Genomic DNA, 12,878 nt, shown 5'->3' with positions numbered 1-12,878 from the left:
AAGTCGGATGAAGAACTGGACAAAAGAGACTGAGCAAGGCGTGGGGAACTGAAGCTGAAGGCAGCACTGGAGGCTAAGAAAGGAGAGGCAGGTGATTGAGTCTGAAAGCCTTGATCAGGCACAGGCAGAGGGGAGGGAGCGGAGCACCAGGGAGAGCTGTGGGCTTGGCGGAAGGGAAAGCTTGGGTACAGGGGCACAGGGGGATGTGCTTGCTGGGACACCCTGGCAGTGGGGCAGAGCTTCCCTGAGGCTGGCCTTCGCTGTGGCATGGCTGGCCAAGAATTTGCCTCTTGTTGGTCTGCCCCAGAAACAGCCAGAATTTAGTGCTCTGGGACGAGGTGGCAGCAGCTGCCTGCCTGGGGGAGGAGAGAGAGCTTTCTTGTAGTGAGATGAAAAAAATTACAGTTGGGAGGAGGTAGTAAAAAGGCCACATGAACAAGAGAGAAAGGGTCGATTCATTAGTCTGGCAGCCACTAAATTAAGAAAAGGCAAGCAGGGCTGTTATATCAGAGGTATCTGAATTCAGTCAAAGATGGTTCTGAAGTTGCTGTATTGATCTCGTGGTCAGCTTAAGCAAGCTTAACTAATTAATTGCTTTATTTTAGTTCATTGTGTAAGATCTAGCTCCTAATAAATCACACTGCTTTGTAGAAAATGTGCTTGAAACAACTGTGTAAATACTCAATAGCCTTAGGAATGGTCATATGTACCCACTGAATAATCCAAATTCCAGGACTCATCTCCCTCCAGTGCTGGTCTAGATAGAGGATAACAGTCTGCTGTCCTCTGCCTCTGTGAGTGAAAGGGGCAGAGGTCTGTGTCCGGCACGTAAAGGTACCAGTACTGCCGATGACCCAGGGAAGGGCTGTGATGCTGCGTGATCCTGTAATGACAGCTGTCCTTTTTTGGGAAGACAGGGAGTATTACGTGTGTTGAAGGACCATTATTAAGGTTGCAAAGCCATGCGTTTAAGTTAGGCAATGTCCAAATGAAATTGCCTGCGAAACCTTAATTCAGATTGTCCACAGATGTAGGTTATGAAATGCTCATTAATTTTATTTGACCTGCTGTTCCTTTCAGCGTGAATGGCAGTAATTCAAGATCCTCTCGTGGTTCTACAGGTTTTTAGGGAAATGGAGACCAAGGAACTTCTGAGTTACTGTCTGTGGATCTCTCTTAAGGAGAAGTACTCAGCCACAGTACCACCAGGTTCAAAGTATGGGCCAGTCACTGTAGTCCCCTGAAGCTGAGGGACCCTTAACTAATACTTTTAAGGATCCTGACTCTCACGGCTGTCTTCTACGCTGGGACAGGTCTATGTCTGTGAAGACTTTGGGAGAAGCAGTGCTGCTGGAGGATTAGGCTGGAGCTCAGCTCCCCAGCATCCAGTATTGTAACCCAAAATTAACTGCTCCATTTGTGCAGATTAAAAAACAGTCTTGCACGGATGAACTCTGCCGTCGCAAAAACGCCTGTTAGTTTGGATTGTTGGCACAAGCGTTACTGTGGCACCGGTCCTGTGAGACATATTTGAGGAATTGCAGCAGAAGGGTGCAGCTACCAGCGTGTATTTGCTGGCCGATTCCCTGCCCAGCGACGATTGCCCTGCTGCGCTTTACTTCAGCTTCCTAGCGTTACGTTTCACCACGAAAACGGCAAAGCCAGCACAAAGCTTTATTTTAAATCCCGAATACACGGGTTTTGAAAAGCGGGACCCGGGCCCGTCCCCGGCGCCGCCGTCTCCACGGGCAACGGGGGCCGCTTCCGCCCGGCGCCAAGATGGCGGCGGCGCCGTGACCTGGAAGCCGTCGGCCGGGCCGCGCCGCGCCGCGCCCGCCCCCGTGGTGCGGCGGGCGGGAGGGCCGTGGGCGGGGAGTCCCGTGACGGCTCGGGGCGCACGGAGCGGGGCCGCCGGGGCCGGGGGGGGTGCGGAGAGCGCCGCGGGAGGATGGCGGAGCCGCACGGTACGGCGCCGGGGCACCGGGGAGCGGGCACCGGGCGGCGGGGCCGGCTGAGGGGCGGCGGCGGCTGACAGCGGGCTGGGCCCCGGGGAGGCCGCGGGCACAAAGGCGGGGAGGGCCCCGCGCGGGTCCTGCCCCCCCACCCCCCCCTTTTTTCCCCCCTACGGCCCCTCACGGAGCTCCCGGGGCTGCGGCGGGGTGGAGGGGCTGCGGCGGGTGGGGGGCCCCGTGGGGGGATACGGGGGGGATATGAGGGGATTTCGGGGGGTCCGGATCCGTGGGGGCGCCGCGGCGGGGTGCTGAGCTCCTCCGTGCCGCGGCGGGGTGGCACAGCGCGGAGGAAGGGGGGGGATAAATAAAGAAAGGAGGAAGCCCAGCCTCGCCGCCTCACCTCTCCTCCTGGCCGGCCCCGAGGAGGAGCTGGGGGGAGCGCAGTGACCCCCTCACCCTGCGTGCGCTGCCCCGGCCCGGCCGGGGGGGGCCCGGCCCGCGCCCCCCGCTCCCGTCGTGGCGGCTGTGGTGGAGGCAGGCAGGCAGGGTCCCCTTCCAGCAGTCATCGCCTTCCTGCGGTGCCCGGGATCTAGGGGTGGCACTGAGGGAGCCGAGTGACAGCTGCCCGCGAGTACCCGTGGCTCTGGAGCTGGGTTTCGCCCAGCTCTTGGTGTCCGTCCCTGCGGGGTGGCTGAAAGGCTCTGGTAACCTCAGGTAAGGTGAGCGGCTGCGTGTGCTGCCTGCCAGCGCCACGGCGCCCGAGCCGGGGAGAAATTCGGCGGTGCTGAAGTTGCGTGAAAGTGTGGAGCTCCTCGGCCCGACGGGCTTCGTCGGGAGCAGGTGCGGGAAGGGAACACAAAATCACCGTGCGTAACAAAACAGTCACAAAGCTAAATTAACACGAAAGTATCGGTAGCGATTTTTGACGGGTGTATCTGAGATGGGGCTGTGGGAGCCTGCGTTTTGTGCGCTTCTGCACACGTGCACGCACAAAGACGCTTTTGAGGCAGAATAGTAAAGATGAGGAGTTGTAGTTGTGTGTATTGTCATGGCTGCAGCAGAGATTTCTGTGACTGCTGAAATACAAATTAAACTGGTTTCGGTAATTAGATTCAAGGTTTTAATTTTCTGCTGTCTACTTGTTTGTACATTCGGCTTTCTACTTATTATTTTCCCTTTTTACCTTCTAAACTGTTTTTTTTAATATACATATCACTAGGCGTTATTGGGCGCTTCTATTTATAAAATCAAGGGCTTAAAGTAGGTGGTGGTCAAATTAAGTCACACTTATTTACAGCCATATTTCAGGCATATGTTGTATGGTGATCTTGATATAATCCTAGCTTGGTTTTGGGAGAGATTTACTGTATCCTATGAATTTATTAATACTCTGTTGTGCATACATTTTAATTTTAGTAACACCCTTATCCTCTTAATTCCTTTTGAATGATTTGGGCTTGACTGTCTTGGTTTTCTATGTAATTATTCTTTGTTCTGGGTGAGCAAAATGAAGGGTTATTTTCATAACTTGAAGCTGGATTCCTTTTAATTTAGGCTAATATTTGTCAGTCATCAGGATTTCTGTACGTGTGGCAAGGCAAAACACGTACATCGGGCAAAACTCATTTTAGGTATAATCTTGTAACGCGGAGAGATGATTCCAGACAAAGCTCTCCGCGCGTCCACAGCCTGCCTTTGAGGAATACCGAGGCATCCTCAGCGAGGATGCTGGCTCCTGCCGCGTCCCTCTCTCCCGCGCTCTCTAGAGATGTTAACCACCCCCCAGGATTTTTTTCCCAGGGGTGACGGCGAGGGTAGGGTCTGTAAAGAGCGTTGGCTGCCATTCCCGGGGTAGTTTTCCCTTCCCCGGGCGAGCCGAGATGTCAGTGAGGCAGGAGGTGCTGGGAGGGGCGTTCCTTTGTTGTGGTGACACCGATCGCCCCGACGGGTGTGTGCTCCTCCAGGAATTTCGTTCCGTGGCCGGGATTCCTTCCGAGGATGGATATTTTCTCCGTCTGTCTTCACGCTCTCTTAGCTTTCGTACAGGGGTGAATTTCTCCGGGGATTGCCGTGTGTGTGCCTTTTAGGAAACCCTTGGATTTATTGTTGCTTGGCTGTGGCTTTCTAGAAACGCGTGGCGCTGCCGGAGCGGAGTGTGGCGATCCTGCTCGTCGCCGTGCGGGCCGGCTGCTCCTCGCCGGTGTGCAACGCCCGTGAAAGAGGTGCAGGCGTGTGTTTGTGTGCGTGCGTAATGCTCATGCATATTAATCGAGTCAGGGCCATAAAAGTATCTCCTGTTTGCTCTGGCTGGGAAGATCAAATTTGATCTCTTCTTGATCAGGCTAAGGAAGCCGTGCAAATAACCGAGCTCCCTTTTGGGACGATTTGGGCAGGCGATAAGGAGACGAGACTGCACTGAGAGATCTCAGATGTAGTATCGCCGTGGAGAATTTGGGTAGGTGCTAAAAAGGAGCCGTTTCTCTCTTCCAGCGGGTTTTCCTTCCTGTCTGAGGAAAGACGAAAACTCGCGTGTCCGTGCGTGCGCCTGAAAGCCAGCTCTGCCTGCTCTGCCTCCGCTCCGGCCCCGCACAGACCCCGCTGCCCAGCGCGCCAGGGCCTGGACCCGGACCCAGCTCCAGACCTGCTCCTGGGTGAGCAGAGCGGGGCCAGAGCCTGAGCAGCACGCATCCACCCCGCCTGGCCCTCCGCCTTTCCCACCCAAAATCATTCGAGGCTCCTGGCTTGCTCTTGTTTTTTTTTCCTTTGTGGGACAGCTCTGTGGATGCTCTTTTAAGCGAAGCGCTGCTTGCTTTCCTCTGTCGCTGTAATACCTGCTATTTATTTTTATTGCAGGCAACTCTTCGTCTCGGAGGAGGTATTTCTGTCTTTTTCTGGTGGGTTTGTGTGTGCGAGAGAGAGAGAGAGAGGGCTGGGGAGGACACCGTAGTGAAGATTAAACAACCAGTTGTAGCTAGATTGTAGAGATAAAAAGAGCCCTTGTTTACATTAAAATTGTACTGGCTGAGACATATTCTAGTCTGTTTCATACAGTAGTCCTGGTGTGTTACAAAATCTCCCGAGATAAAATGTAACAGGTTGTATAAAAAGAGGGTAATGTTTGCGATATTACCCATTGACCTTAATTTGCCTTTTCTTTTTTTTTTTCTCCTGCGTTGCTTGGGCTTGGCCGTGTTGTGAAATGCAAATAGCGTGCTATTAAATCTGGGTGTTCTCTGACACTGAATTTTGCTCAGGAAAGGCAGTTGGGGTATAGCAAAGCAACGATCTCGCAGAAAGAGGGTTTTAATTACCAGGGATTTTGCCATCGCTGACCCCCTAGGTAATGGATATGCCTTGTAATTATGTGGTGTTGATTTCTTTGTAAAAAGTAATTCAGTACCACGCAGTTACTTTTAGCCGGGTTGGAGATGGCCGCAGTTGAAGCGCTTGCCCTAGGAGGGAAACGCGGGCGTGCAGCCTGTCCCTATCTAGCGCCGTGGCCGTGCCGATCAGCGTGAGAATACGGGAAGAGGCAGGGAACTGGTGTAGATAAACACTGCTGCGTGTGGTCACACAACTTCTTAAAACAACCTGCCGTGCTTGCGCAGCTTTTAGTGATGCTTTGCTGGAGGTGAACGTGGAGAGGCACAGGCCGGCCTTGACCACGCTTGCTTTTTGGCTTCCCTGCGGAAGGACAGCCCGCGTTCTGAGCGGGTGTACGTACACCAGATCCTGATTTGCACACCCGCCTCCCTTTTTGTTACAAAAACTGCGGTGCCCCAGGAAGGTCTGTGGCTGTTTGCTTGTCAATCGCTTGGCGTGGCCCACAGGCCCTGCCTGCCCGGGCAGGGGGCTGTGGCTGGCTCCTACCTTTCCCATGCTCGTCTTCCCCCCGCTTTCATACCTGGAAATGGCCTACGGAGGAGCAGGAGGTCCGAAGTGCTCCACGAGAGGGTATTTCCACGGAGCCCTGATGATGCCATAGCTTCTGTATCCGGTTCAGCGGAGCTGCCTGCCCTGTGGTCGGAGGCTTTTTGTTATGCATGCATCCTAATTGTTCTTTCTGCTGGCATTGTGCGGAGACTGGAGGGGTTGGGCACCAATGCAAACAGCTTTTCTGGTACCTTGCGCATTTGCATGATAATGGCTGCATAAATATTGCAGCACATCTCAGTTCACCCTCTCGCTGCTTTGGCTGCCACGCTTTAAAACAGGCTCATTTTGTGGCCTGGATCCTGCTCGTGGCTGGGATTGCCTCGGAGAGGGGTTCTGAAACCCATCTTTATTAAATGGCAAACTCCCTCCGTGATGATGAGGTGCAGTTTTACCTTACCCGTGTTCTGGTCTCCCACTCCTTCAGCCCACAGGTTGATAGAGCCGCTCAGAGGGAGGGAAACAACAACAACAAACCCCACCAAAACCCCGCGACCTCAAGCAGTTCAGCAGTTTTTCACCAACTGTTTCTAAACTGACTATATTTGGGGTTGCAAAACATGTTTGCTCGAGACTTGGTCTTGCATTTATTCTAGTTCCAGAATGCCTATAGATGTCTGTGGGAATGTTTTATTCATGAGGAATGCAAAATATTGTGCCACCATTGTTTTGGTGCTGAAACGTTCAGTGACTTATGACTAACTTTACCAAAACCGCCCTAAATTTCCTTTGAAAGTGTCGACACGGCGATGTGACTGAAACCAGTGACTGTTTTTGGGAACTGGTGGCAGATTGCCATCGCCTACCTGTCCTAAGTGTGCTTTACAGAGTTGTTAACCAGAGCAGCGAGCAGTGACACTTACCTGACTCGCAGCGATTAGTAGGTGCCTAGTGACTCTTTTTTAATCGTTAGGGGCTTGAATTCACTGCACGTAGCCACAGCCTTGTTATTAACGCGTTGTGTGTCAGATTTAGGGGAGGGTGGTGTATTACACTAGTACTTGGATTTGTTGGCCTGTCAGCTGTGGTCCGAGCGCTCATTCTGTCTGACATGGTTTAGTTTGCGAAGGCTGCAGCAAGAAAGATGTTGAAATCAAACGGGGCTGTGGTCTTTCTCTTTTTAATTTGGATCTGATGTCAGTAGTTTGTCGCTCTTTTGCTTCTTTGCACGTATTAAAGCGGCAGTAGTTGGTTAGGTTAATGGCATGATGAAGGACCCTGTTGTTGGAACTGAAGTTATGACAGCGCAGGTTTCTGAAACAGCACGCGATGCTCGTGCAAGAAGCCCTAAACTTGCCTGGAACTTGCATAGTCATTGACTTGGGCGTTGTGTGTCGTGCTGCAAACAGGATAGCTAGTACTACAACCCAGCTTTTTAACACTTAGAGCGTCAAAAGCTTGTGTTTTGTCTACCAGAAGTTTAGAGGAAGTGTTCCATGAACACAGAAATACAAGGTGAAGTAACTAACATTATAAAAGAATAAAAATCACGAAACCCTGACACCTTCAGACGTAGAACACTTATACTGTAGATGGGCTTGCGTTTTTGTTATCCATTCAATATTGCAGATCGTGTCGGTTTAGTACTCCAAAGAATATTGGCAAAACTTCAGGATTTGCTGTGGTATTTCGATCTGTGCTTTCATTGTTTCCATCCTAATAGGAATCAGTATTAAATCAAGAAGTTGAAGAGGTGGCTCCTGACAGTTTAAATGGTCAGAGCTCTCTGTTGGTCTGTCGTCTTGCGTTGACTGGGAAGGAAAAATAAACACATCTATTACTTCCAGGAAGAATTGCCTGACTGGTAGCCAAAAAGCACCAGGGCCCGATATTTACTCACAGGCAAGGTGCAGCAACGATCGTGGAGACTCAGGCTTTGCTCTTTTCCTTCCTCTCGTCTGTGTCCTGGTCACCTAAATGTCACAGACCGGGGGGCTGTTCTCTTCTGCTCTGCCTGAGGCTTCTCTCCTGTGGCCTGCCACGATGGTAGTCTGTGAAATTGCAGCGTGCGGACTGTCCGGTCTTGTGGATAGTGAGATTTTCCACTGCTGTATTTTTTTAATGCTGAAAGTGAGGTTATAATCTGGTTTGTAATGCATAGCATTAATCATGTTGATTTATCATTGTCCTGGGAGGAAATTTTCATGTGTCAAAAAGAAAAGCAATTATAACCATTGCATATATATATATATATTTCTGAAATGAAAGAAGGCATTCAGAGTGTCACTGCAAGTTAAAGCTTGTGTAGCAGTGCAGTGAAAGTCTTAGTAAATTTGTAAATAATTGGCCAAAGCGACACACGGTGCACCTGCAGGTACTGAGTTAAGAGCATGGTGCTGTAGCAGGGTTCAGGTTCGTAACTAGGCTTCAGTCTTATTTTACCTTCGTGTTATAGCTAATCCAGCAAAATACTGGAGTTTATTTTCATCCTCATTTAAAAGCAAGTAAATAAAACCCCACCAATACCAACAACAAAACACACACAACCCAGCCTGTAATCTCTCCCTCTCTCCCCACAACTCAACAAGGAAAAACCCCGGTCAGCCCTCGGAGAGAAACCTTTATTCTCGTCATTAGGTGAACCGCCGTATTGCTGAAATCCTGCTGATAGTTTTGTGCTTTTCGGACAGGGCTTCTGTATTCCCTTCCCCCCGCCTCGAGTCAGCCGCCGCAGAAAAGCAGAAGCACGCGTTTCTTTTAATTGTAAGGGATAACCACGCTGAGAGGATTCTTCACGTTTCCCTGCACGCTCAGTTCTGCTTAGAAGTGTTCGGTTACGTGGAGGCACGGAGGGTAGCAGAGAGAAAATGACTTCACTAGCAAACTATACGGCTCCTGGAGGCATCAGGTGGCCAGATACGTAAACACAATTACACAGCAGTCTAAAATAGGTCTTCATAAAAAGAAGTAGTGCGAAAAAGTCACCTCCTGAACGAGGAAGTCAGGGGCTACCAGAGAATCCATCTCTGTAGTCCTGCAAAACGCTGATGGTAGCGGAATAGGAAGGACCGGTAATGGAAACCCATCCTGCTCTTGCTCGTGACATTACACTTGGAGTACCCGAGCTTTGGTTTTGCTGTTTCTTGTGCATTGATTGTACAAATTATTGTACAGTCAAAGGCTTTAAAGCCAAGAAAAATCCCGTAAAGTATGCAGGTTGATTTGCACAGCTTTCTTATTGAAGGGATGAATGGGTTAAATGAAGCCGTAGTTCAAATGTGCTCGTTAATGTACTCAATCTGTGGCAATTACTTTTCTAATAAAATTTAAAATTTAATGCCTATGCATATTGTACAGTATTTGCAAAACCTAAAGTATTTCTTATTAAAGGGAATTTTATAATGAGAGCAGTTACCCGAGTTTCAGTGAATTTCATGTTTTAGATTATCCGTTTTCACGAGAGGGGAAATTTCTGTTAGTAAGTGATGTGAATTAAGGTACATGGGAACTTGTGGTTGTGCAGCAAATTTTGTTCTGGCAAGTCCCTCTGATTCCTTTGAACTCCTGTACAGCATGCAGAATAAGGCAGATTTCAGGCTATCGTATTTGTTCTGTGTGCGGTGGGCTGCATATTTGGCTTTTTTTTGAACATTCAAACAATTGTTTGGCAGCTTTCTTGATAGCATATTGTGTGTGGCAGGCCTAGTTAGGAAGGAAACAAAAGTTCAAGTATTATCACCATGAGTCGTAACTCACCAAATGGATACAACAACCTGGATTTTTTATTTCACGACGTCGTCCATAAATGTATTTTCTGTGCTTTAGGGGCACCATTAGGTACATCTTTACAGCAGTAATTTGTCACCCCTCTTACTTGCCGGAAGTCTTCAGAGAAGTGTTGGTAGCTGTCCCCTGCATGTCAGCTGTTAGCTGTCTTTCAGAAATGGTTTTTGCGCTCCAGCTCTCTCGAAGCCCTGAGCCGTACCCACCCAGACAGCGAGGTTTCACTTGCATGCTGTCACTGCGGCATTATGTTTTCTTCTCCTCCTAAACCAAGATTCTGGTTATTGAACCAATTAGCTGCTGGGTGCCGGCCAGAACTTTCTCCTGCAATGAGAATTAATGAATGAACAAATTACCCGGGGAAGCTGTCTGTTCTCAACGGGCAGCGGCAGTCAGGCCGTGACGAGGACACGCTTCGCGTCCCGCTGCGAACCTGCCTGCGCGCCTGCCCCTGTCCGAGTCGACGGGGTAAACTTCTGAGCGTGGATCACATGTTTGCATCGTGTATTTGCCGGTATGTCTGTCTTGGCCCGTTTTTGAACCCCTTCCAGCTCTTCTGCAGCAAGCAGATGGGATGCATACGCCTTCATTACCAGGCAGTTAACTCCGCTGGTATGACTGAGTTTCCATCACGCTCCGGGTCTCTGGCTTGGCTCTCGCTGCGTTCCAGCTCCCGCTGCTTGTTCTGCTCTCTCTAAGAAACTGGTGTAGTAGTGTTACATGCTCCTGCCCTCCTGTGGCAACGAAAACCTAAATGTTTTTCTCAAAATCGGGTTGTGTAAAAATAAAAGAGAAAGAGATGAGAATAGGGAACCAGTTTTCCGCTTCTGTAACAACTTCTTGCATATCTCAAGATGCACGTTGGCTTTTGATGCAGTGTTCTGCTTCAAAAGCGCATAAAAAATCAAACCAAACTTGCTGTGACAGTAACAAAAATACCTTGTAGGCTTTCATGGCTTTGAATTAACCTTCTGACCTTTCCCTGTGATATGCATACTATCCCTTTTGCACTGGAATGGAGAAGTCAGGGCGCAGAAGTTACAGGGAAGCTCACGACGAGCAGGAACGGAGACTCGATGCTGTGAGCTGGTGGGAGCCTGCCCTGGTCACGCCGAGCCAGGACCGAGGTGGGTTACAGCCTGCTCCCCGCTGCTGCCAGGGCAAAGCAGTGGGTGCCAAACGGCTGCTGCCGTGAAATGTTTGTCAGCAGTTAGAGCCACGCAGTGACGTGCTACACCTCTGAGCGTGTGGTGCGGCAACGAGTGAGCGTGCTGCCTGCAAGGGGCCTGGGGCGGCTGTGGTACGTCCATAAGTGCCTCCTGGTTTTGGTCCAGTCTGTTGGCTTCATGGTAGGGTTTCAGAAATCTGTAATAGAAGCTGATCAGTTGTGTCCCATGGTGATCAACAGCGTGCTTTCACCGCTGCATCTCCTACGTTTTCCCATGGTGTTTTGTACAATTTCACTTCGGGTCATTTCGTCTTTGAAGCCCCTTAATTAACAGTGAAAACACAGCACATAGAGTTGCAACAAATAAGAAATGCTCCAAAAAAAAGTTTCTGTAATCTTTGTTGTAAATAAATATCTTACTTTGTGACACCCGAATGAGTTAATGTGAGGTAAGGAGGTGTGAATTTGGAGCATGAAAGCTACTCATTGTAACTGCTTGTCTGCGTTCCCTTACCCCAGAGTAACGTGAGTTACGCTGCCTCTGTTCGTGTTGACCCAGAGTGTGTGTGTGCATGGCCAGGCTTTCTGCAAGTAACTGGTGTGTGGGAGCCTCCAACCATCAAGTTCCTGGTTGGCAGCCTAGCTAGATGTATAAAGCTTTCAAACAGAAGTAGGGAGAGTGAGTACGGAAGGTTTGTATGAGAAGTGCTAGTTCCAAAATACTGCTGGTCGTTAGATTTCTGTTTAGAGAAGGCGCCGGATAAGGATGTGAACTTTTCTCGTATGCTTTTTCAATGGCAAAGCCATTTTCATGGCTGGCGACGATGGGCTTCAGAGAGAGCTCCGCACAGGCTGTGTGTGGTTGTAAAAGGCCGTGGGCTGAATTTCGGGTTGCTGCCCGTTGAAGTGCAGAGTGCTCGGACCTCTGCCTGCCTGTCGGGAGTGAGCTTTCTGTCTGAGCATCTGGGGTGAGGTGGGTGACAGCCTGGGCTATCTGGTTTAGTTACGATCTTTAAATTAAAGTCAGCACTGTAGAAAGTGTTTTATGAACGAGATGAGAGACTAAGGAACTTGTTAACAAGTTTGCATTTTTGCAGTTGTACTTTGATGGTTCGTCCATATGTACAGCAGGTGTGTGATCTGCTCGTTCACTGCAAGCCGTGCTGCTTTTCCGATACCAGGAGTGCATGGGCAGAACTTGGTTGATGCTGGAAATGTTCCCTTTTGCCCAGACTTTGACCACTTTTACGGGGGCTGCTTTAGTACGAGGTTTACGTTGATCCATCGTAGAGATGATAATTCCACAGCTTTAGCATTTAGGATTCATTTGAATTCTGATCTTCCTTGCTGTCAAAACTGTAATCAGTATGTAAGCACCGTGAGTTCTGTTACCAGCAGATCAAGGGGGACAGGTTGGACGATCCTTTTTCTTCTTCTGATGTGACCACGGGCACTTTGTATCTGAGAGCACCGTTTGGCTCCGATTGTTGTTAACACGCAGCTTCTAGCACTGCCTAGTGCTTACAGGCTAATGGAAATAAAATAGCCAACCTTGAAAAGTAGTGACAAATTGAAATGCTTTTTTTTTTTTGATGTGTACACTTAAACACGTGATCGCAGGGCAGACTAATTCACCAGCGCAAGGCATTTGATTCTTTTGAATCAAGCTTTCCATTTGCCTGTGAGGTTTGCTCTTCGGTATGAGGAGTTCTCATATGCTGACACTGGTGTAATTCTACCATTATACGTGAGCTATAAAACAAAAAGGAAGGGAGAAGAAAAAGATTATTTTGCAATGCGGTGGTTTGTGAAGCTTGCCAAATTCACTTGTGGATTGCTCCCTGATTTTTTTTTTCTTCTCTGATGACATGTAGTGATTCTTGAAGGAGTAATGTGCCTTTTATGCAAGTCTTTTAATATTTGAAAAAAAATCCAGAAAGAATAAGTAATGAAATGAGAGCTCCTGATGTTAATAGAGGCAAGAAAGAAATTCTGACTAGAACAGATGGTGGGTTTTTTTGGCTCCATTCAGATCTGTTCTTTTATCTCTTTTTAAATTATTTATTTATTTATTTAAAATAAGACTTCAAGAGCTAAGCATG

The 12,878-nt window shown here is 49.1% G+C and overlaps 1 protein-coding gene across 2 annotated transcripts in view; it reads left to right on the top strand.

The window, feature by feature from the left end:
- The first annotated feature begins 1,813 nt into the window (after nt 1-1,813).
- SHOC2 (SHOC2 leucine rich repeat scaffold protein) overlaps nt 1,814-12,878 on the top strand; it is a 66,962-nt gene continuing 55,897 nt past the window's right edge. Inside the window, exon 1 of one of the 2 annotated variants that reach the window (XM_048060591.2) lies at nt 1,814-1,964. The gene's annotated coding sequence lies outside the window, so the exon portion shown is untranslated. The remainder of the gene's footprint in view (nt 1,965-12,878) is intronic. The other variant, XM_067000667.1, reaches the window with a different exon arrangement.

The sequence above is a fragment of the Anser cygnoides genome, chromosome 7 (assembly GCF_040182565.1).
Source record: "Anser cygnoides isolate HZ-2024a breed goose chromosome 7, Taihu_goose_T2T_genome, whole genome shotgun sequence".
In the NCBI taxonomy this organism is placed as follows: Eukaryota; Metazoa; Chordata; class Aves; order Anseriformes; family Anatidae; genus Anser; species Anser cygnoides.
The sequence above is the reverse complement of the archived record's forward strand: the minus strand, read 5'-3'. Positions and strand labels throughout refer to the sequence as shown.